The 24,600-nt window shown below is 40.8% G+C and overlaps 1 protein-coding gene across 1 annotated transcript in view; it reads right to left on the reverse strand.

Moving 5' to 3' along the window:
• Positions 1-23,749, reverse strand: part of LOC149820791 (membrane-anchored ubiquitin-fold protein 3-like) — a 51,734-nt gene extending 27,985 nt beyond the window's left edge. The window contains exon 1 of the mRNA XM_089983468.1: positions 23,624-23,749. The gene's annotated coding sequence lies outside the window, so the exon portion shown is untranslated. The remainder of the gene's footprint in view (positions 1-23,623) is intronic.
• Between the last annotated feature and the right edge of the window lie 851 nt (positions 23,750-24,600).

The raw sequence follows: 24,600 nt of genomic DNA on the forward strand, positions 1-24,600 counted from the left end.
CTGAAAAGTTCCTCTGTTATTTTTGGCTTCAACTGCACGTTCCTTATGGTTTCTCCATTTCTTCTGTCATTTCAATCCTTTTGTCTACTTTCTTTTATATTAGTCTTTGTTATTGGTTTGTTTTCTGTTAGTAATATTAGATTGTAAGAACTGCCATTTCATTTAATACATTGTTGCTCGGATTCATTGATTCGAGCTTATTCTCTTCAACGAGACTATTGGGTTATCAAATATTGCACAGTCGTGCCTTGAAAGGGGCATCCACAGAAATCCACCGGCAGTACAGTGTTGATCCCCTCACTGCACCACAACCTTCAACATCGGCATCCACATGTGACAGTTGTTATCCCCCTCGCGCTGCATCAAAGTGGTATCAGAGCTTAGGGTTCCTCCTTCAACAGCGTGATGTCTCATGAGGCAAGGACCGATCCAGCAAGTGGCAAGGAGCGGGAGGAAACCGACATTGAAGATCTGATGCTGCGGGTGCTTGACATGGTGACGAAGATCTAGGAAAACCTACAGCACGTAGGCAAGGAGGTAGCCGAAATGTCAAAGCGCATCGATGGGATTGAAGATCAACTCGTGATCATCGAGTCGTCAGAAGATGCGTGCGCGGCTTTAATGTGAAAAACAGGAGCAAACTTGGGTGACGGCGCGAACAGTCACGTAGTTGTTTCCAGAGCTGAACCAGGTCAACCGGTCCATCTTGGTCACGCCGACACCCCAATTCTGGTACCGTCTCCCACTGCAGAACTTGTCACAATTAATAATCAGGTCGTCGATGCTGGGCAACCAAGTCACGGGGCTCTGATCGTGTATCTAGCCTCGTGCCCTGGTGCTTGTGCTGCAGCAAGGCCCCAGCGTGACGCTGGGCCAAGCAGCAGCGACAGACAGGCTCGTGACCCACTTCCCTGAGCCTGCGCGTGGGGGCTTTACTGCAGCCCACCTGCGCGCAGGGGTTCACGGATCTATGTGGATGGGTCTGAACCCGAGAGGGTCCAGACCAGACTTTGTTACTACGGGACCCAGGCCCGGGTCTCGGGGTCCACCCTTTGGGTCCTCGAGAGCGGGTCCGAGTTCCGAACACCCTTACCCGACCTACCCAGTTGGGTTTGGTTCGTGGTTCGCCCCGAACCAAACCCAACCCATTATGTTTGAACCCCAAAATGGATCCAATGCTGACCCAAATTTGTATCGGACCCGGACGGAGCTCCATTTTGAATTTAAGCCGGGTCAAAACTAGACCCAATTTGTTACAGATCAAGGATCGAGTTCGAACCAAGCCTTTTCACACCACAACTCGATCCAAGGTCCTACCCATCCCATTCTAGGTCCGACGAGTAGCTTAGGACTAGACCCGATCCATATCCAATCGGGTGAATCATCCCAATATTATACCAACCAGACTCAATACCCACACCAGAACCAACCCATTAACCCATCCCCGATCCAAAACCCAATCCCATACCCGACCCGACACCACTATCCTAGCCCGACCCATAACCCAAACCCGTATTATCCCATTCCTACCCACCTGGAGCCCGAGACCCGACCAACCCTTCCCCCTTTAGCAGGACCCCCTGTCATACCGGTGCCACAACGCCGACCACAGATGGTTTCCACCCATGGGCAAGCCAGACTGAGGCAGTTCCCAGCAGCCGCCATGCAGATTCAGCAGGCGTCGATGCGACCTGAGCGTCGACCACCCGTCGTTGGAGTTCGTCAGCATCAGTATCCCGGCGAGCAGTACCGTGGAGAAGGAGATGAGATCATGATGGATGATGACGCTTTCTGGAACGAGTACCCGCAAAAATGGTGGAGACCCGTCAACAGAGAGCACCCCTCCACATACGGGGTGAAGCTAGACCTTACAGAGTTCGCATGACGATTCGATGATGAGCAGTTCTTCGATTGGTCCTATACCGTAAAGTTTTTCTTCGACTACCACACTGTAGTTGAGCACCGTCGTGTCTCTCTAGCATCTACCAGGTTGAGGGACCTAGCACAGACATAGTAGGTTGAGCTGCAGAGATCGAGGGAATGGCAGGGACTAGAGCGCATCCAAACATGGGAGGAGATGCAAAGGTTGATGCAGTCCAAGTTTGTGCCGTCAAACCGTGCTGAGAGAGCCTACAAGGAGTACTTGACCCTGCGTCAAGGAACCTGCACTGTGGCGGAGTACACTGTTGAGTTCCATCGTCTATCCCTGCGAGTGCAGATCGAGGAGACCGCCCGCCAATAGGTCACGAGGTATATTTTGGGTCTCCGTCCTGCTATTTCTGATGATTTCAGTTGTGTCACAGTCGAGTCATTGGATCAGGCTAGCAGTTATGCCATGAATGTGGAGGACAAGTTGAAAAGGAGGCAGGAATATAGTGTTAAATTATGTATATATATAATATATATACATATACTTATATATATATATATACATACGTATATATATAAGTATATATATATACATATATATATTATATACATATTTCTTTTTCTTCTTTTTTCTCCAAATACCTAATAGGGGTATTTTGGTAAATCCCCATGTAATCTCCTCCATTAGGTTAGCCACTTGGAACATAAGATCTTTAACTGGTAAGTTGGTAGAGTTAGTAGATGTTATGTGTAGGAGAAAGATTGATATTTTATGTCTACAAGAGACCAAATGGGTAGGTGAAAAAGCAAAAGTGATAGAACCTTGGGGATATAAGATTTGGTATACAGGAATAAATAGGAATAGGAATGGAGTAGGGATTGTTATGAGTCGTGAGTTTATAGATAATGTAGTTGAGGTCCGTAGGAAGGGTGATAGGATTTTACTTATTAAATTAGTATTAGGTACGAATATTATTAATATTATTAGTGTTTATGCACCTCAAGTAGGTTTAGATGATTCCATTACGCGCCAATTTTGGGAAGATTTAGATGGAGTAGTACAAGGGATATCTTATGGAGAAAGGCTTTTCATCGGCGGTGACCTTAATGAGCATGTAGGCATTAGTAGGGATGGATTTGAGAGTATCCATGGAGGCTATGGTATAGGAGAAAGAAACGAAAGTGGAGAAAGGATTTTAGATTTTGGTTTGTCCTATGATATGATCTTAGCAAACACTTGGTTTAGGAAGAGGGAGTCTCACCTAGTAACATTTAAAAGTGTGGTTAATACGAGTCAGATAGATTTTTTCCTACTTAGAAAGAGAGATAGGGATTGTTGCATCGATTGTAAGGTTATACCGGGAGAAAGTGTAGCTACACAACATAGAGTCTTAATTTTAGATCTTAGAATTAGACAATACCGCAAAAGGGATAGACATATGATAGATCCTATAATTAAGTGGTGGGCACTGAAAGAAGCTAAACAAGGTATGTTTGTAGAGCGGGTAGTTAAGGAAGTTGATTGGTGTCTCGAGGAGGATTCAGAATCTATGTGGAATAAGATAGCGGGTGGCATGAGAAAGGTGGCTAAGGAGGTATTGGGTGAGTCTAAAGGCGGTGCACCGCTAGGTAAGGATACATCGTGGTGGAACGAGGATGTCAAATTAGCTAATAAGGTTAAAAGAGAGTGTTATAGAAATCTAAGTAAAAATCGTGATAACGAGAATTTGGAGAAGTATATGATAGCAAAGAAGGAAGCTAAAAAAGTAGTTCGGAACGCGATGGATAAGGTATATAAGGAGGTTTATGACAAGTTGGATACCAAAGAGGGTGAGAAGGATATTTATAGGCTTGCAAAGATGAGAGATAGGAAATCGAGGGATCTGGGTATGGTTAGATGTATCAAAGATGAAACGCAAATGGTTTTAGTCAAAGATGAGGACATTAAGGAGAGATGGAAAGATTATTTTGATAAGCTATTTAATGAAAGACATGCTCAGGATCTTGGAGACTTTTCAATTCCTTTTCATGAGATGAATTGTGACTTCATGCGCAAGATTCAAAAGAAAGAAATTGCAGAGGATTTGAAGAAAATGAAATCAAGAAGGGTAGTTGGCCCAGATGGTATACCTATCGAGGCTTGGAAATGCTTGGGAGAGAAAGGTTTAGAATGGTTGACAAATCATTTAAACAAGATTTGGCGGACAAATAAGATGCCTAATGAGTGGAGGAAGAGTAATTTGGTGCCTCTATATAAGAATAAGGGTGATATACAAGATTGCACAAACTATCGTGGTATAAAACTCATGAGTCATACTATGAAACTTTGGGAGAGAGTGATTGAGTCTAGGTTGAGGAAGATTGTCATGATATCGGAGAATCAATTTGGTTTTATGCCTGGAAGATCAACTATGGAAGCTATACATCTTCTTAGACAACTTATTGAGAGAAATAGAGAGAGGAACAAAGATTTGCATATGGTTTTTATTGATTTGGAGAAGGCTTACGATAGAGTACCTAGGGACGTTCTCTGGTGAACAATGATGAAGAAAGGTGTTTCTCTCAAGTACATTAGTATAATTAAAGATATGTATGAAGGAGTAGTAACCAATGTTCGCACTTGTGGAGGGGTGACAATCAATTTTCCTATAACGGTTGGGTTACATCAAGGATCTGCTTTAAGCCCTTTCCTATTTGCTATAGTGATGGATGAGCTTACGAGATAAATTCAAGAAAATGTGTTGTGGTGTATGTTGTTTGTTGATGATATTGTTTTGATTGATGAGTCTAGAGCTGGGGTTAATGCTAAGTTAGAATTATGGAGACAGACATTGGAAGCAAGAGGTTTTAAGTTGAGTAAGAGTAATACAGAATACATCGAATGTCGATTTAGTAAGCAACGAAGTAGTGATGGGAGTGTAGTGAAGCTTGGTGAGCACGAAATACCGGTGGATGATTTTTTCAAATATTTGGGATCTATCATTCAAAAGTATGGAGAAATTGATGGAGATGTAAATCATAGGATAAAGGTTGGGTGGATGAAATGGAAGAGTGCAACTGGAGTGTTGTGCAATCGTAGAATGCCATTGCAGGTGAAGGGAAAGTTTTATAGGACGACTATTAGGCCCGCTTTACTATATAGTACGGAATGTTGGGCTGCCAAGAGACATCATATTCAAAAAATAAGTGTAGCTGAGATGCGTATGCTGAGATGGATGTGTGGAAATACAATAAAAGATAAGATTCGGAACGAGGAGATACGTAAGAAGGTAGGTGTTGCACCCATTGAAAATAAGATGAGAGAGAATCGTTTACGGTGGTTTGGACATATTCGACGAAGGCCTAATGATGCTCCAGTTAGAAGGATGGAGAAATGAGAAGATATATTAGTTAAAAGAGGTCGGGGTAGGCCTAGGAAGACATGGATGGAGGTGATAAGAAAGGATATGAATGCTTTGAACCTCACCGAGGACATGGCATTGGATAGAAATGAATGGAGGAGAAGGATTCATGTGGAAGACCCATAATGATTTTCTTTGTTGGTTCATATCGCCGACCCCAATTGTTTTGGGATGAAGGCGTAGTTGTTGTTGTTGTTGTTGTATTTTTTCTTTACTTTTTGTAAGACCACAAGGGGCCCACCCTTCTTGGCGCTGGGGCCCCAACGGTCATATTTATGACCATTGGGGCTCCCAACGACTAGAAGGGAGCCCCCCTTGTGGTCCCTTCCTTAAGGCCTCCTCCTCTATAAATACAGGAGGCTTTCCCTTGTAATGGTATTGGGTTTTTTACCCTCTTCTCTCTTTTCTTCAATAATATCCAACTTATGACTTTAAGTCATATTTCCTTTAGTGTGTTCTTTTGTATACACTTTTAGTGTTTGTGTTCTTGGCTCTTGTGATCACTCTTAAGGAGTGGCTTGTGTTATTGGTGCTTCCGCCCCTCTTCATTTCATGGTATCAAAGCTTGGTTGGTGATCGGAATTCTCTTTTTTTTATTATCTTGGGACGTGTGCCTCTTAAGCTTTTGAAGAAAGGAAGAACTATTCGGTATCTATGGAACATGATTCTAAAGTTGAGCTTTCTTTTAAGCTAAATGAATCCAATTATCTCATGTGGGCATCCGCTATGGAAAATCATCTAAGAGGTAAGAAACTTTGGGGTTTTGTCATGGGAACTACTCACGAACCCTCTCTTGTTCTCACTAAAATTGAAAATGGGGTTGAAAAAGCTTTAGATGGCGATGAGCGCATCAAAGCTATCAATGATCACTAATCCAAAATTGAAGATTGGGAAAGTAATTATGCCAAAATTTTGGCATGGTTTATGAATAATGTGGACCTCAAAAATTGTGCCAATATTGCTAAATTTAGAAGACCCAATGAGGCATGGTTCTTTCTTAAGGGTATGTATATCCAAAAGGATCTTGCTAGACAATTTTTTTGTCAAGAAAAAATCCGTTCCTCTAGACAAGCGGATATGAGTGTCTGTGACTATTTTGGCTCCTTAACTCCTCTTTGGGATGAGCTTGTTCTTCTTGAGCCCAAATGGGTGGCTCCGGAAGATATTGATGAAAGAATGAAACCCTAATCTACAGTGAGAGAAGAGAAGAGAGGGAGAGAGAAAATTCCAGTTGAAAGGAGGGTTCAGTACATCGTGACTGCCCTCTCATTCTATTTAACATAAAGTGTAAACATTAGGGTACGAAAATACCCTTTTACAAAATAATAATTTACAATACATGAACTGGATCTGGACCCGATCCATTATACAAATGGATCGGGTCAGACATACAATGAAGATAATAATGTCTTCTTTTCAGCCTCCCTCAAGTTGTGCATGGTGTTGGACCATGAACAACTTGTTCTTCAAAAACCAAAATCTATCCTTTGTTAACCCTTTAGTGAGGATATCAGCAACTTGTTCTTTTGTTGACACATACATGGGCTCAATCTCTTTGTCTTCAACCATTTTCCTGATAAAATGTTGATCTATTTCAATGTGCTTTGCTCGACTATGGTGAATGGGATTGAATGACATGTTGATGGCACTTTGATTGTCACACAGCAACAGTGATCGAGCAATCGGCTCTCCCATTTCAGTCAGAAGATGTCTTATCCATGTACCCTCGGCCGTGGCAGTGGCCATTGATCTGTATTCGGCCTCAGTGCTCGATCTAGCAACCGCCTTTTGTTTTCTACTGCTCCAGGATACCAAGTTTGGCCCAATGAAGCTGCAATAACCAGATACTGATCGTCGTTCGTCTGGATCCCCCGCCCAATCAGCATCAGCATAAGTAATAATCTCATGGCCCCCACCTGGATCTAATTCTTCATTGCCTTTGTATACCAGCCCATCACCCACTGTACCCTTTAGGTAGCGAAGTATACGTTTGACTGCCTCCATATGTGACACACGAGGTTCATGCATAAACTGGGATACCTGATTAACCGAATATACTATGTCAGGTCTAGTAAAAGTCAGGTATTGCAACATGCCAACTAAACTGCGATACTTAGTGGGATCTCCATATATATCCCCTTCTTGCGAACTCAATTTCTGATGAATGACACTTGGAGTTGTTAACGGCTTACAATCTGTCATGCCTGCTCTGCCGAGAATGTCCAGCGTATATTTGTGTTGAGTAAGGGTAAGTGTATCATTCTTGTTATCAACTTCTACCCCAAGAAAATATCGCAGCTCTCCCAAATCTTTCATCTTAAATCTCTGATTTAATAACTTCTTCACCCTCTCAATGTGGCTTTTACGATTCCCTGTGATGATGATATCATCTACATATATCAACAGAAGAGTAGTAACTCCTTGTTCATTGTGAATGAATAATGAGTAATCCAGATGAGACCTAGTAAAGCCATGCCGTTGTATTTCTAGAGAAAAACTGTCGAACCAGGAACGAGAAGCTTGTTTCAAACCATAGAGTGCTCTCTTTAATTTGCATACATATTTTTTGGCGTCTCGTTCTGCATACCCAGTGGGTTGTTCCATGTAGACCTCTTCTTTTAAATCCCCGTGCAGAAAAGCATTTTTTACATCCAGTTGACTCAATGTCCATCCATGTTTAATGGCTAGACTCAACACAATACGAATAGTCCCCATCTTAACAAGAGGACTAAAAGTTTCATCAAAGTCTTGGCCTTCCTCTTGTGTGAATCCCTTGGCTACAAGTCGAGCCTTGTACCTTTCGATGCTTCCATCTGGTTTATATTTTATCTTGTACACCCATTTTGACCCAACGACATTTCTGTTCAGTGGTCTAGGCACAATCTCCCATGTACCACATTCATGTAAGGCCTCCATTTCTTCATTCATTGCTTCTACCCATCTTCTAGAGCTCGCAGCTTGATAGAACATAAGAGGCTCATCCTCTTTACTTATGGATGTCAAGAATAACTGAAAATCCATTGAAAAATTTTTATAACTTACCCACCTGTCAAGCGGATGTCGAACCCGTGAAGATCTTCTGATATCTCCAGATGGATCCGTGTTCGTACAAGGAATGAATGAGGGCTCTTTTTTACTGCAATTTTCTGGACAGTCTACTGTACCGTTGGAGAAGAGTTCTGAATTTAACCATGGGTAGTATACCTCAATGCTGGAGCTTGAGTTATCAGTATCTACCATAGTTGAATTAGTATCCTGATCGGCAAAGTTCATTTTATCGAAAATAACATTCCTTGATATTTTGACACGCTTACTCAGGGGATCATAGCACCTGTACCCTTTGTAATCTTCTGCATATCCTATAAACCTGCATTTCAAAGCCTTATCTTGGAACTTGTGCCTGAGAGAGCTATCAATGTGCACATAACAAACAGACCCAAACACACGTAATTCATGATAATCAGGTTGTATGCCAAAAAGCGAGAAGTATGGTGACTTATTCTCTAAGATATTCATGGGTAAGCGATTTATCACATGAACTGTGGAGTGGAAAGCCTCAGTCCATAATGATAATGGGAGATTGCTCCCGTGCATCATGCCCATCGCAGTCTCAACAATATGTCGATGCTTCCTCTCAGCAATCCCATTTTGTTGAGGTGTATGAGGGCAAGACACTCTTCTCTTTATCCCATTATGTTGGAGAAAATTAACAAAATCACTCGAGGAGAATTCACCTCCTCCATCACACTGGAAATTAAGAATGTTGATAGAGAAATGATTTTGAACAAAAGAGTGAAATTTCTGGAACAATCCAAAAACTTCTGATTTGTGCTTCATAAAGAATATCCAAGTGTAACGTGAGTAACTATCAATGAAAATAAGATAGTATTTACTGCCAGAAAAAGAAGTGATTGGAGCAGGACCCCAGACATCTGAACAAATGACCTCAAACGGCCTTGAAGCTCTTTTATTAATGGAAGCAAAAGGTAAAACATGACTCTTACATAGATGACAGCTAGAACATTTTGTATCAACGACTTCTGAACTCAGACTGGACTTAGGAATAAGATTATTCATGACAAGTTTTTCAATGAAATGACGACCACAATGGCCAAGACGACTATGCCAAAGTCTTGGCTTATTACTTTCAGAAACATTAAATATAAAATCAGAATCAAAGACTTGACGTTGGTGAGGCTTCAAGGATGAATAGTTGGAATGAATGAATGAAGGATCTTCTTGGAAGATGTACATGTTGCCCCATCGTTGTCCTTCAGCGAATATCCTCCTCGTGCGAAGATCCTTGACATAAACAGAAGAGGGAGTAAATTCGACTGAAGCATTAGCATCATCAACAAGTTTTGAGACAGAAACAATGTTCTTTTGAATATTAGGGGCATGGATGACACTTGGAAGTTTAAGAGAGAATTTTGACGTGTATAATGGCATTTCCAGTGTGTGAGATGGCATGATGGGATCCATCTCCTGTGACTATGCTATTCTTTCCAACATAAGGTGTAAGAGTCAAGAGCTTACCTACATCACCTGTAACATGAGTAGCTGCTCCGGAGTCGACATACCAAATTCCTTTGTCATTTTGCTTCATATTTAATCCTGCCAAAGCTGCCAACAGTAACTATTTTACTTCTCCATCCCTTTTTGCCTCTGCTTGTGGAGCTTTCCCTTTGTTTTGGGGATTAAACCAACAATTCGCTTTAATGTGCCCTTTCTTGTTGCATAGGAAACAGGTGGGAATGGGTCGTTGTCCCTGGACATTGGGTGTTGAAAGAATGCCACGACCTCCATAGTTATTTCTCCCTTGGCCTCCTTTTCCTCGAAAGGAACTTCCTCTACCTCGACCATAACTCATTCCCATAGCCAGCACATCTTGTGTCTCGGAATTCCCATGGGAGGTTTCAGAGGAACCTTTCAGATTCATCTCATATTGCAATAATCTTGCACGAAGATCTTCAAACTTTGGAAGTTCTGGTAGACATAGTAAGGTTGTCGTCATAACATGATAGTCTGGCCCCAATCCACTCAAGGTTTGTTGTACTTTATCTTTTTCACTGACAAGACACCCAACAACTGCCAACTGATCTGTGATGCCTTTCATTTTATTCAGGTATTCCATAATAGACATGGAATCTTTCTTCAGCATTTGAAATTCTCGCTTAAGAAACATGATTCTTGCCTCAAAAATTTGTGAATATGTTTGAACTAACATATCCCACAGTTCCTTTGCCGAACAATCATCAGGAATAGCAATAAGGACCTCCTGTGAAAGAGTTGAAGTGATGTATGCCACTAGCGATTGATCTCTCTTCATCCAAGCAACATATTCTGGATTCCGTCTTTTCTTGCGAAAGAAATTCTGGAGGCGATGGGACTGATCCATCCAAGTGACCAGAGAGGTCCTGACTCTTTATAAACGGAATAATCTGTCTTTTCCAGGTTAAGAAATTGCAGTTATTCAATTTTTCAGAAACTAGTTGACCAAGAAAACTTGAGGACAGGCATGATTGCCCGTGAGTGAATTCCATTTGATGAATATAATTGAACTGACACTTAGGTAAAACAAAGAACTTGGCTAACTTCTTCAGATTAGGAAAGACAGATGGCTGCTAGCAGACAGTTCTCTTTAGATTCAACAAAAGATGCAAAGTAGAAGAAAGAAAATTACAGATTGACAGGGATTAGCAGGTAGCAGGAAAACACATATTCAATGCAGGGAAAATCAGTAAGAAAAACAGCAGGAGGAAATCACAGATCAAGAGGGGTAGATGGGCAGTGATTTCTTCAAATCACAAATCACAGAACTGTAGGAAAAACAACAAGAGAACAGCAGAAATTAACCACGGATAGAGAGATGATCGAATTTTCACAAAGGAAAGGGGGAACCTGATTTTATTAGACACAGATTTTGTTGACAGAAACACACAGATGAAGGTTCCAGAATCACGCTAGGTATTCACGCTGATTCACGTTGATTGGTGACAAAGGCTGGTACTCACGCTGGGTATTCACACCCAGATTCACGCAGATAGCCATGCAGATCCACGCTAATGCAGATCCACGCTGAAATCACGTTGATGCAGATCCACGCTGATGCAGATCCACGCTGAAATCACGTTGATTCACGACCAGACATTCTTCACTGGGTATTTATGCTGGGTATTCACACCCAGATTCACGCAGATAGCTGATGCAGATCCGCGTTGATGCAGATCCACGCTGATGCACACGTTGTGCTTTCTTCACGCAGATTCACGCAGATCCACGCCTTGCTTTCTTCACGCAGATCCACGCCCTGCTCTGATACCATGAAAGAATGAAACCCTAATCTACAGTGAGAGAAGAGAAGAGAGGGAGAGAGAAAATTCCAGTTGAAAGGAGGGTTCAGTCCATCGCGACTGCCCTCTCATTCTATTTAACATAAAGTGTAAACATTAGGGTACGAAAATACCCTTTTACAAAATAATAATTTACAATACATGAACTGGATCTGGACCCGATCCATTATACAAATGGATCGGGTCAGACATACAATGAAGATAATAATGTCTTTTTTTCAATTGAGTTAAGAAGAGAACAAATTGAAAAGGAGCATTTCTTCCGATTTCTCCATGGTCTTCGACTGGAATTTGAACAAGTTAGGGCATCCCTTCTCCATAGAAGTAAAGCCTTACCCATTACCCATTGAGGATGCCCTTGCCGAAGTTTGCCAAGAAGAAACTCGTCTTGGCCTAAGTATTAAGAGTGATGAAGTTTTGGCCGTTACTAGGCCCGGATCAAATGTAAAAGCATATAGACCTCCCCACTTCAACAAAAATAATAAAAAGTGAGTAATTTGTCACTATTGTAATGAACCGGGACACATTAGACCGGTTTGTCCAAAGCTTAAGGGAAAAGTAGCCGCGGTTGGAGAACATTCTCCAAAGAAGGAAGAAGAAAGTGCCAAAGAAGGAGATATCAAAGAAACTTTCAATCATATTTCCGAAGTTCTCCAACATTTTCTCAAAGTCTTATTCTTCCTCAACATCCGGAGCTGCGATCGCCTACTCTTCATCACCTCCAGGTATGTGGATACTAGACTCTGGTGCTTCTTTTCATATGACATCTCATAAAATCTCTCTTTTTAATGTTTTTCCGAACCCATATCTTCTTATGTTTCTACGGCCGATGGGACATCTTTAAAAATTGAAAGCATTGGAACACTTGATTTTAAAAATTCTCAAAACTTTTTCGTTCCTAAAGTAAGAGTCGTTCCAAAAATCAATCTAAATCTTTTTTCCGTTTCCCAAATCACCGATCATGGATGCCAAGTCTCCTTCTCACCTAAAGATTGCACCGTGCAGGATCTCCAGTCAGGGAAGCTGATTGGGCAAGCCCATAGAAGGGGTGATCTTTATTTCATGGACTTTTTGACTCTTCCATCAAAGTCATTTTGCAATCTTATAAAGGACAAAAGTATTGGAATTTGGCATGAGAGACTTGGTCATCCAAATTTTGTAAAGATGTCTCTTTTTCCTTTTTTGAGCAATACTTGTAAAGATCAACACATGACTTGTAAAGATTGCATTTTTGAGAAATCTAAAGCTATTCCATTTCCTCAAAGAAATTATTTTACCACTCGACCCTTTGAACGTGTGCATTCCGATGTATGGGGACCTTCCCCTATTTTATCCAAAAGAGGATTTTCGTATTATGTGGTCTTTATTGATGACTTCACTTGATTTACATGGGTTTACTTCTTAAGTCGCAAATCTGAAGTTTTCTCCTTCTTTAAAGAATTCCATGCAATGGTTAAAAATCAATTTTTAAGAAATCTATCAATTCTTAGATCCGACTCGGGAGGCGAATACATGTCCAATGAATTTCAAACCTATTTGAAAGAAAATGGAATTTGCCATCAACGTTGTTGCCCAAACACTCCGCAACAAAATGGGCTTGCGGAAAGAAAGCATAGACACATAATAGAAACCACAAGAACGTTATTAATTTCAAAAAATATTCCAAAATCCTTTTGGGCCGAAGCGGTTCTAACCTCCACATATCTTATCAATAGAATCCCTTCATCTTCTTTGAGAAATCTTTCTCCATTTGAAAAACTTTACAATATGTCTCCTGATTATAAAGACTAAGAATTTTCGGAGGTAAATGCTTTGTTCTAACTCACAAAAATGATAAACTATCTCCTAGGGCAATTGAATGTATTTTCTTAGGATATGGCGAAAAACAAAAGGGTTATCGATGTTTTGACATTCTCAAAAACAAACTTTATATCTCAAAAGATGTCACATTCTTAGAAGAAGAAAGTGGTTTTTCGCATAATTCAAATGAAGATATTGATTATTCCTTTTTATTTGACTTGCTGCCTCAAGAAAACATCATAGATAGTCATGTTGAATCTAGTGAATCTCTTATAGAGGAACATTTTGAACCTTCAAATGATGACTAAAGTTTAGAGGAAAATGTACCAAGACAAACACAAGTTTATTCTAGAAGGAATGAAGGTAATCCACCTTGTGCCCTTGAAAGATTTTCTCAAAATGAGTCAATTGAAGAATCCTCCCTAAGAAGATCAAACCGTATTTCTAAAATACCAAATAGATTTGTATCTTATGATTCTTTTTCTCCAAATTTTCGAGCATGTCTTTTAGCTCTTCACTCATTTCATGAACCATCTCATTTTAATGATGCTAAACAATATGCTCATTGGAATGAAGCAATGGAACTGGAACTTAAAGAACTTAAAAAGGCACAAACTTGGGAGATCATTGATCCACCCAATGGCAAGAAACCCATTGGATGTAGATGGGTTTTCAAAGTTAAAACTAAGAGTGATGGCTCATTGGAAAGATATAAGGCTCGGCTTGTGGCCAAAGGGTATGCCCAAGAGTATGGGGTAGATTATGATGAAACGTTTGCCCCAGTCGCTCGAATGACTAGTGTTCGAGCTCTTATTGCTATAGCCTCTATTAAAAAATGGCCAATTTTTCAACTTGATGTCAAAAATGCCTTTTTAAATGGAAACTTAAATGAAGAAGTCTATATGGAACCACCTCCGGGTATGAATTTAAATGGTAAAATTTTAAAATTAAAAAAGGCCTTATATGGACTTAAGCAAGCTCCTAAAGCTTGGTATGATAAGTTTAGTAATGTTTTGATCAATTTGGGATTTACTTACTGTTATACTGACACTGCTCTTTTTGTTAAGAAGACAGGTGACTTCATCGTTATTCTTCTGTTATATGTTGATGATATGATCATTACTGGGAGTGACAAAAAGGGGGTAAATGATGTGAAGTCTATGTTAAAAGAGACTTTTGATATGTCTGACCTTTGATTTTTGAGATATTTTTTAGGAATTGAAGTGGCTTACTCCTCGCGATGATACATCCTATCTCAAATGAAATTAGCTGCAGACATTTGTACCAAGTCATGAATATCCGATGAAAAGAAAGTTGAGACTCCTGAAGTCATCAATGCAAAACTAAGACTTGAGGATGGTGTTCTTCTTGAGGATCCAACTCCCTACCGTCAATTAATTGGATTTCTCACCTATTTATCCATCACCCGTCCAGATATAGCTCATGCGGTTCATGCTACAAGCCAGTTTCAGCATGCACCTACTACAGTTCATATGGCGGCCGTAATGAGAATTGTGCGATACATCAAAAATATCATTTCCAAGGGACTCTTCTTATCCTCTTCCTCATCTCTTGAATTAACTGTTTTTACTGATGCTGACTGGATAGGAAATCCCAATGATCGTATCTCAACTACTGGTCTTTGTATTTTTTAGGTGAATCTCTCATTTCGTGGAGATATAAGAAGCAGCAGAAGGTCTCACTATCATCCACTGAAGCTGAATATCGGGTCATGGCAATGACAACTATGGAAATTGTATGGCTCAGAAGTCTACTTGATGACATGGGCGTCTTCATCTCCTCTCCAACTAAACTCTGTTGTGATAACAAAAGTGCGATATACATTGCAAGCAATCATACTTTTCACGAGACAACCAAGCATATTGAAATGGATTGCCATTATGTTCGAGACGAATACCTCAGAGGAACTATCACATTACCATATGTCACTTCAGAATACCAATTGGCCGACTTCTTCACCAAAGCGCTCCCGAATCCACGATTTATGTTTCTTCTTAGCAAACTTTCGGTCTTCTCCCCGTAAAGTTTGAGGGGGCATGTTAAATTATGTATATATATAATATATATATATACATATACTTATATATATACATACGTATATATATAAGTATATATATACATATATATATTATATACATATTTCTTTTTCTTCTTTTTTCTCCAAATACCTAATAGGGGTATTTTGGTAAATCCCCATGTAATCTCCCCCATCTTTTTCTTTTTCTTTTTACTTTTTCTTTTTTCTTTTTTATTTTTTCTTTACTTTTTGTAAGACCACAAGGGGCCCACCCTTCTTGTTGTTGGGGCTCCCAACGACTAGAAGGGAGCCCCCTTTGTGGTCCCTTCCTTAAGGCCTCCTCCTCTATAAATAGAGGAGGCTTTCCCTTGTAATGGTATTGGGTTTTTTACCCTCTTCTCTCTTTTCTTCAATAATATCCAACTTATGACTTTAAGTCATATTTCCTTTAGTGTGTTCTTTTGTATACACTTTTAGTGTTTGTGTTCTTGACTCTTGTGATCACTCTTAAGGAGTGGCTTGTGTTTCTGGTGCTTCCGCCCCTCTTCATTTCATATAGGACCTCCCAAAGTGACCAGTCCAGTCGGCACAAGTCGAGTTTCTTAACCAAGGGAGCAAGCTCCTCTATGAAGGAAGACTCAAAGTTTACCCCTAGAGTAGACCTTAGCAAACCCGACCAGTTTGGACCCGCATACAATACCAGATCCAAAGTCAAACCAAGTGAGTTTGTCATTCGTTGTTTTAGGTGTCAGGAGTTAGGACATGTCCCGTCCAAGTGTCTCACCGTGAACAAGAACGCCCATCTTATCGAGGGTATAGTTGAGTCAACATCCGATAGTGAAAGTGAGAGTGAGTCATTGGTTGAGGGAGAAGATGAGAGGGAAGTCGTAGAGTTCGACGACAACGTCGAAAACTTATTGTCCATCTGTCATATTTTGACCACACCCTGAGAGTCGACCCCAACAAAATAGTTGTAGAATAACATTTTTAGAACCCGGTGCAACTGTGAGGGGGCATGCGTGTGATGCCATCATTGATACTGGGGCGTGCGAGAATATGGTGTCTGAGAGTGTTGTGTCCACCTTGAACCTAAAAACAGAGAAACTGTCCCAACATTATAAGATGACATGGTTCAAGAAGGGAAACGAGGTCCCTATCACCCGGCGTTGTCTAGTTCGGTTTTCCATGGGGGAGCATTATCACGATGAGGTGTGGTGTGATGTCGTCCCTATGAGCGTGTGACACATCCTTTTGAGACGTCCCTGGCAGTTTGACCACAAAACCATTCATGATGGCCGTAGGAACACGTAATCTTTTATTTTTAAGGGTCATAAGATAGTCCTTCTCCCCCATCAAGGAGACCGGTTTTCCCACCGTGGATAAGCCTGAGCGAGTTCCCCGACTCGCAGGCCTATCCTACCGGTCTTTCTTGAGCCATTGTCGGGAGGATGGTTATTGTTATGCCTTGGTGGCTAAGTCGTCAATAAGTATGTCTCTGCCCATTCCCACGGACGTCGCGCCCCTTATTGAGGAGTTTTGCGACATTATGCCAAGCGACCTCCCAGATGGCCTACCTTCCACGCGGGTGGTGCACCATGCTATTGATTTTGTTCCAGGGTCGAGTCTCCCTAACCTCCCCGCATATCGCATGAACCCATCCGAGCATGCCGAGTTGTTGAGGCAGGTTCAAGAGTTACTGCAAAAGGGATTTATCCACGAGAGCGTGAGCCCTTGTGCAATACCCGCCCTGCTCACTCCTAAGAAAGATGGGTCCATGCACATGTGTGTTGATAGTCGAGCGATCAATCGCATCACTGTCAAATATCGTTTTTCCATTCCTCGTTTGAATGATATGTTTGATATATTGGCTGGTGTCTCTATTTTCTCCAAAATTGATTTAAAAAGTAGGTTTCCCCAAATCCGTATCCGGGAGGGGGATGAGTGGAAAATGGCATTCAAGACACGTGATGGATTGTATGAGTGGTTAGTCATGCCGTTTGGGTTATCTAATGCCCCAAGTACTTTCATGAATATGATGACCCAAGTGTTGCGTCCTTGTATAGGGAAGTTTGTCGTTGTATACTTTGATGATATTTTAATTTATAACTCATCTTTGTCTGATCATTTGAGTCACTTGCGTCAGGTCTTAGAGATTTTAAGGAGGAAAAAATTGTATGTCAATGCCAAAAAGTGTGAGTTTATAATGTCAAGTGTCGTGTTCTTGGGTTTTATTGTGTCGTCTGATGGAGTGAAGGCAGATCCCGCGAAAGTCCGTGCGATTGTTGATTGGCCTACCCCAAAGACTATAAGAGAAACCCGTAGTTTCCACGGGTTAGTCACTTTTTATTGACGTTTTGTGAGAAACTTCAGCACCCTCATGGCCCCTATCACGGAGTGCTTAAAGGGTACTAGTTTCCATTGGACGTCTGCGGCAGGAAAGGCCTTTACGCTCATCAAAGACAAAATGACTAGTGTCCATGTCTTAGCCCTTCCTCATTTTAGGGCAGTCTTTGAGGTCGAGTGTGATGCCTCTAAAGTGAAAATTGGTGCAGTCTTGAGTCAGAACCGTAGACCCATTGCTTTCTTTAGTGAAAAGCTAACTCAAGTCAGGTGTCAATATTCCACTTATGATGTCGAGTTTTATGTCGTGGTACAAGCCCTTCGCTATTGGAGGCATTATCTTATTTATAAGGAGTTTGTCTTGTACACGGATCATGAGACATTGAAATATCTGAATAGTCAAAAGAAGTTGAGTGCTCGTCATGTCAAGTGGGTCAGTTTCTTGCAAGAGTACACATTCACAATTCGCCACCAATCTGGTACTCTGAACAAGGTAGCTGACGCTCTTAGCAGGAAGAACAGCCTTTTGATGACTATGTCAGTACAAGTCATTGGGTTTGAGCAGTGCAAGGAGTTATACCCGACAGACCCTGATTTCCAGCAAGTCTGGGAAGGGTGCCTCTCCTCTGATCGCACAATCGACCAACGATTTAGTATACATAACGGTTACCTCTTTCGTGGTAACAAGTTATGTGTGTCTGCATTCTCTCTTAGACACCAGTTGATTTTCGAGTTACATGAAGGGGGACTAGCTGGGCATTTTGGACATGATAAGACGTTCGCCTTGTTAGATGAACGCTACTTTTGGCCCAAAATGCACAAAGATGTTGTCAAGTTCGTTCAAAGTTGTCGTGTGTGTCAAGTGTCCAAGGGTCGACGTCAGAACAGTGGATTGTATACGCCGTTGCCCTTCCCTGAGCATCCCTGGGAACATGTGTCCATGGATTTTATTGTGGGTCTTCCCAAAACCCCGCGGCGTTTTGATTCCATTCTAGTCGTTGTTGACCGATTTTCCAAAATAGTTATTTTTATCCCATGTAAGCGAACAACCGACGCCCGTTAGTAGCTTTATATTACTTCAAGGACGTGGCCCGCTTTCATGGATTGCAGCACACGATCACCTCAGATCGTGACATGCGTTTTATGAGCCATTTTTGGAAATCGTTATGAGCCTTATTGAAAACCAAGCTCCAGTTCAGTAGTGCTTACCACCCACAAACCGATGGCCAAACCGAAGTAGTGAATCGCACTCTAGGGAACCTGTTAAGGAGCCTAGTGGGGGAGAATGTCAAAACATGGGACCTAGTCTTGCCGCAAGCCGAGTTCACCTATAACAGTTCCATCAATCGGTCCACGGGCAAGTCTCCTTTTCAGGTGATTTATAGTCGGTCACCCACCCATGTAGTAGACCTAGCACCTATGTCCAGTATCCCAGACCCAGCCCCAGACGCATTTGATGCCATCGAGTACATGCGTGATATCCACCGACAAGTCTGAGCCAAACTTGTGGAAAGCTACGAAGCCTACAAAACTTTCGTAGACCAAGGTCGTCGAGATGTCCAATTTCAAGTCGGTCAGTTAGTATGGGTTTACTTGCGTCCCGAGCGTTTTCCAGTGGGTACTTATGGCAAGTTGAGTCCTAAGAAGTATGGCCCTTTTAAGATTCTTCGACGATTGGGCTCGAATGCTTACCTCCTTGAACTGCTTGAAGATTGACACATTTCGCCTATCTTCAATGTGTCTGATCTATATGCTTACTGTGGAGACAACAAGTCGTCAGAGCCGACTTCTTCCCAACCAGGGGAGAATGATGCAGAGCAGGATCGACCCAAATCCATACAGCTTGACCATGGCAGGGAACCGGACCTGCATGATGGGATCGAGGATCGGACCCAAGCAGTGGATCCGATCCAGTTCCACTCGGTACCGAGACGCCCCAGATCCCTGCGTACCTACTCCAGACGAGCACAGACCCGGATGCCCCAGATCCAACAGCAAACAGAATTTGTCTCGGGTCCAGGACCGGACCCGGATCCAGCTAAAGTCTTTAAATACTCATCCTAGGGTTGTGTGCAGACTATTGAATTATGAAAAGTTCCTCTATTATTTTTTGCTTCAGTCGCACGTTCCTTATGGTTTTTCCATTTCTTCTGTCATTTCAATCCGTCTGTTTACTTTCTTTTATATTAGTCTTTGTTATTGGTTTGTTTTCTGTTAGTATTATTAGATTGTAAGAACTGTCATTTCATTTAATACAGTGTTGATCAGATTCATTGATCCGAGCTTATTCTCTTCAACGAGACTATTGGGTTATCAAATATTGCACAGTCGTGCCTTGAAAGGGGCATCCACAAAAATCCACCAGCAGTACAGTGTCGATCCCCCTCACTGCACCACAGCCTTCAGCATCGACATCCACGTGTGACAGTTGTTATCCTCCTCTCGCTGTATCAGAAATAAAACCTATGAGAAGGAAGGGCTTTAGTGAAGAAGTCTGCAAGCTGATATTCAGATATGACATGTGGCAACAAAATCGTCTTCCTCAAAAATTCTTCTCTGACATAATGGCAGTCCATCTCAATGTGCTTAGTGCGCTCATGAAAGGTATGATTCCCAACAATGTATATGGCACTTTTGTTATTACAGCATAACCTAGATGGTGTGGTTGATGGTACTCCCATGTCTGCTAGCAAGCTTCTCAACCAAACAATTTCTTATGTTGTGGTGGCTATAGCTCGATACTCGGCTTTTGTGGATGATAAAGACACATTTTGTTGTTGTTTTGCATTTTCAGGACATGAGTGAGTCTCATACAAAAACACAAAAACCGGTGCATCCGTGTCTATCATTGGGCTCTCCCCAATCAGAGTCAGAATATACAACTAATTCAAGAGATGAGGAGGAAGACAATAATAATCCATTATTACACATTGCAAGCATGGGATTTTCAAGCCAAATCCCAAGTATGTTAATGTGCATGAACGATATAGTAGCATTCCTAAAGAGCCAAAATTTATAAATGTTGCTCTTGCTCATCTTGAGTATAGAGATGCTATGGATGAAGAAATCACAGCATTAGATGCCAATCAAACTTGGAATCTTGTTCCAAAAACTCCAAATATGAATATAATAGGGTCAAAATGGTTGTATAAAGTCAAACTTAAACCTGATGGGAGCTCGAAAAGGCTTAAATCTAGATTGGTTGCCAGCGGTTTTAATCAAGTTGAAGGCATAGACTTTCATGAAACCTTTTCTCTTATGATCCAACCAAGAAGAATAAGAGTGGTTCTCACTGTTGTTAGTTGCCATTATTAGGAGATGGGAAATACGATAGTTAGATGTTAAGAACAATTTTCTTCATGGAGTGCTAAAAAAGTAGTTTTTATGAAACAACCGCCAAGATGTGAAATTTTCGATTTTCTAAATGGTGTTTGTAAACTAAAGAAGGCATTGAACGAACTCAAACAAGTGTCTCGGGCATGGTTCGAGCGATTAATACCTTCTTCCTCAACTATGGTTTTTATTGTAGCCTTGTTGATCCTTCGATGCTTATGTGCGAAGACAAGCAGAAAATTTTGATTTTTCTTGTTTATGTTGATGATATTATACTTGCAGGGAACAATTCTACAACAATTTAAGATTTTATATGTAAACTTAGTAAAATAGTTTGCCATGAAAGACTTAGGCCAATTCTACTACTTCCTTGGTATAGAGGTTAATCACACAAATGAAGGATTATTGTTATGCCAAGCAAAATACGCTAGAGACATTCTTGAACGAGCTCAAATGCAAGACTGCAAACCGATCTCAACCCCTACGACAATACAATTCCAAAGAAAAGGACAATGTTGTAGTGTTTGATGATCCTACTCACTAAAGGATTTTAGTTGAAATCCTACAATATCTTATTATAACCAGGCCTGAACTTTCATTCAATGTCAATTACGAAGTCAATTCATGCATGCCCCCATAGTTGCACATTATCAAGCCGTGAAGCATATTCTTCAATCCGTCAAAGGAACTATAGATTTTGGAATGAGAGTTCTGAGTCAAAGCTAACACTAGATATATATGCCATATCTAGTGCAGATTGGGCAGGGTGTTCCAATATTAGTCGATCAACTACTAGATTTTGCACTTTTAGTGGGAGTAATTGAATTTCTTGGAGTGCAAAAAAGCAAAGTATGGAAGCAAAACATAGGGTAATGGTATATACTGCAGTTGAGATAACTTGGATGTCCTTTCTTCTTTGTGATCTCGTTGTTTCGTTAAAAAATGCTCATGCAACACATTTTGACAATATGAGAGTTCTTTACATGACTGTTAATCCAGTGTCTCATGACAGGTCAAAACATATTCAGATAGATTTTTATTAAGCACGAAAAAAGGTGGCTCAGAAGACTTTGGTTAGCAGTTTTGTTCCATCATATCAACAATTAGCAGACATTTTCATCAAATCAATAGCAAAGGCATAGTTCTTTAGTTTAAGAAACAAATTTAGCCTTTGCCCTCTGTTAGGTTTGAGGGGGAGTATTAAGCCAGGTGACAAGGACTGGATAGAATCAGCTAAGAATGGATTGCATTGGACAGTGATGATTCTCAGTTCATTTTTCTAGAAAGGCCAACTCGTTTGCATGGATTTTGTGATTTCTTCACCACCATTTCCGCCTTCCATTTTGCCTAACGTACTTTCATCTTATCTCTATCCCATGTATGAAGGGATTTTGTTCTCAAGACTGCTGTGTATATATCCATGGCTGATGAATGAAACAGCGTGTGAGTTCCTTTGGATCGTGGATGTAGGTTCAATCTTGAACCAAACCACATTATTTATGCTGTGTTCTCTCTTTTGGTTTCTGTTTTTCCTTAAAGAGAAACTCAACAAAGATTAGGAAAAGACATAGAAAGTACCAAGAATCTGTGAATAAACACCACTTCTACAAGCTCGAAAGAAACTGTCATGAATGAAAGACAAAATGAAAAAAAAAACCTAAAAGAACTAAAATTTACGAAATCAGTCAACCACACGTGAAAAAATAAAATGTAAAATCTAGGTTTCCACAGAAACAGGAAAAATGAAGAAGTTGCCACTTGAAGATCAGCGGAGTCACAAAATGATGATATAAACACAATAAAAAAACTACGAATTTAGTATTTCATCAGATATCCATGAAAATACTAAAAAATTACACTAAAAGGACAAAATAACGTTGCAAAAGGAAGCAACAACAAACACTATAACGAAGACCTTAACAGACAAAGAGACTCACGAAAATAGAGAAACAATTACACATCAAATCCAAGAAACTAGCCAGATAACGAACACAAATTGAAATTAAAACTAAAAAATGGAAAGATACTGATTGACGTAGCTACTTAAAGATCAGCGAGACTAAAGCAGCACGAAGCCGATATCAAATTCAAGAAATTCAACGATCCATCGAGGATCATAGAAAACTCATACATTTCACGAAACCGAAGCAGCAAGAAGCCGAAATAGAATTCAAGAAATTCATCAACGATACATCGAAAATCAGAAAACCCTAATATTCCACAAGACGGTCAAGTAACGCATTAGAAACGCCAATTACAGGATGAAATCCAAAGGATCGAGGAGAAAACAAGCCGTAATCATCAAAGAACAATCGTATCGCTAGAGAAACCCCGATAATCCATCCAACAATGACGAATAACGAAAATTGACGGAAAAAACGAGCAAAAAAAAGGAAAAACGAATGAGGTAAGAATCTCCGGCGGAGATGAAGAAAGATGACTAAAGATCGACGAAAAATGAATCATTACAATAGGACGGTGCTTCCTACCGTGTCACACACGCCGTCGTCCCTCCGTCGGAGACTCGAACCCTAGAACGACCAAAACGGCACTGTCGTCTTCGCCTTCGTTTCTCTCCCTCTCTCCTTCTTTCCTTCGTTCCACGCGGTGGGAATCCGAACAGCAGATCCAAAGCAGGAAGGCTCGCGAACAAAATGGCCTGCCTTTTATACTGTCCGAACTCTAATCCAGAATTACCAAAACATCCCGAGTTTCGCGTGAGAAATTACTATAATATTCCTAAAATCAGTAAATCCTTTCCGTTGCGCAGAAGTACGGAAGTTATGGGAAGGGTTTGTGGATATGGAGCAGCTTAGATTCGGATTCCCCAAAGGCCCAAATCCGTTTTTAGTTAGATTGCAGTCGGATTCCGTAGGTATTGCTATGGATGTCAATTAATCAGATTCTGTTTAGTTGCATTTGGTAAACTAAAACCATATCCTGATAGGAATGTGAACGGTTCATATTCGGATGGGTCAATACCATATTTGATTAATCAGATATTAGCTAAACGGGTTCAGATTCGGATGGTAATGAGCTCATACCAGATCCATTTTTTTAAATGTAAACAGATTAGGATATCCGCAAAACTCGAATATTTCTCAGGTTCAGTGACAAAAAAATAAAACCATATCTGCATCAGATTATAATCTGATATTGTTTTGGCTTACCAAATACTACTAAATGGAATCTAATTCAGTAGGATATTGAATAAAATTCAGTTCATTGACATCCTTAATCTGTATCTGTTTACATATGAAAAAGTTAATCTGGTATGAGCTTTTCACCATCCAAATCTGAATCTGAATTTGAATATGTTTTAGTTCACATCTGACGATTAGTAGGATATGGTATTGGCCACATCCAATCATAACACCAAACAATTACATCCCTAGGTGTTACCATATCAGATTCCACTTCATAGTGGGTCGGATCTGGTAGTTGGGTTTTCAATCCAAATTCAATT

This window comes from Nuphar pumila, chromosome 12, assembly GCF_984573655.1.
Source record: "Nuphar pumila chromosome 12, dmNupPumi1.hap1.1, whole genome shotgun sequence".
Taxonomy (NCBI): domain Eukaryota; kingdom Viridiplantae; phylum Streptophyta; class Magnoliopsida; order Nymphaeales; family Nymphaeaceae; genus Nuphar; species Nuphar pumila.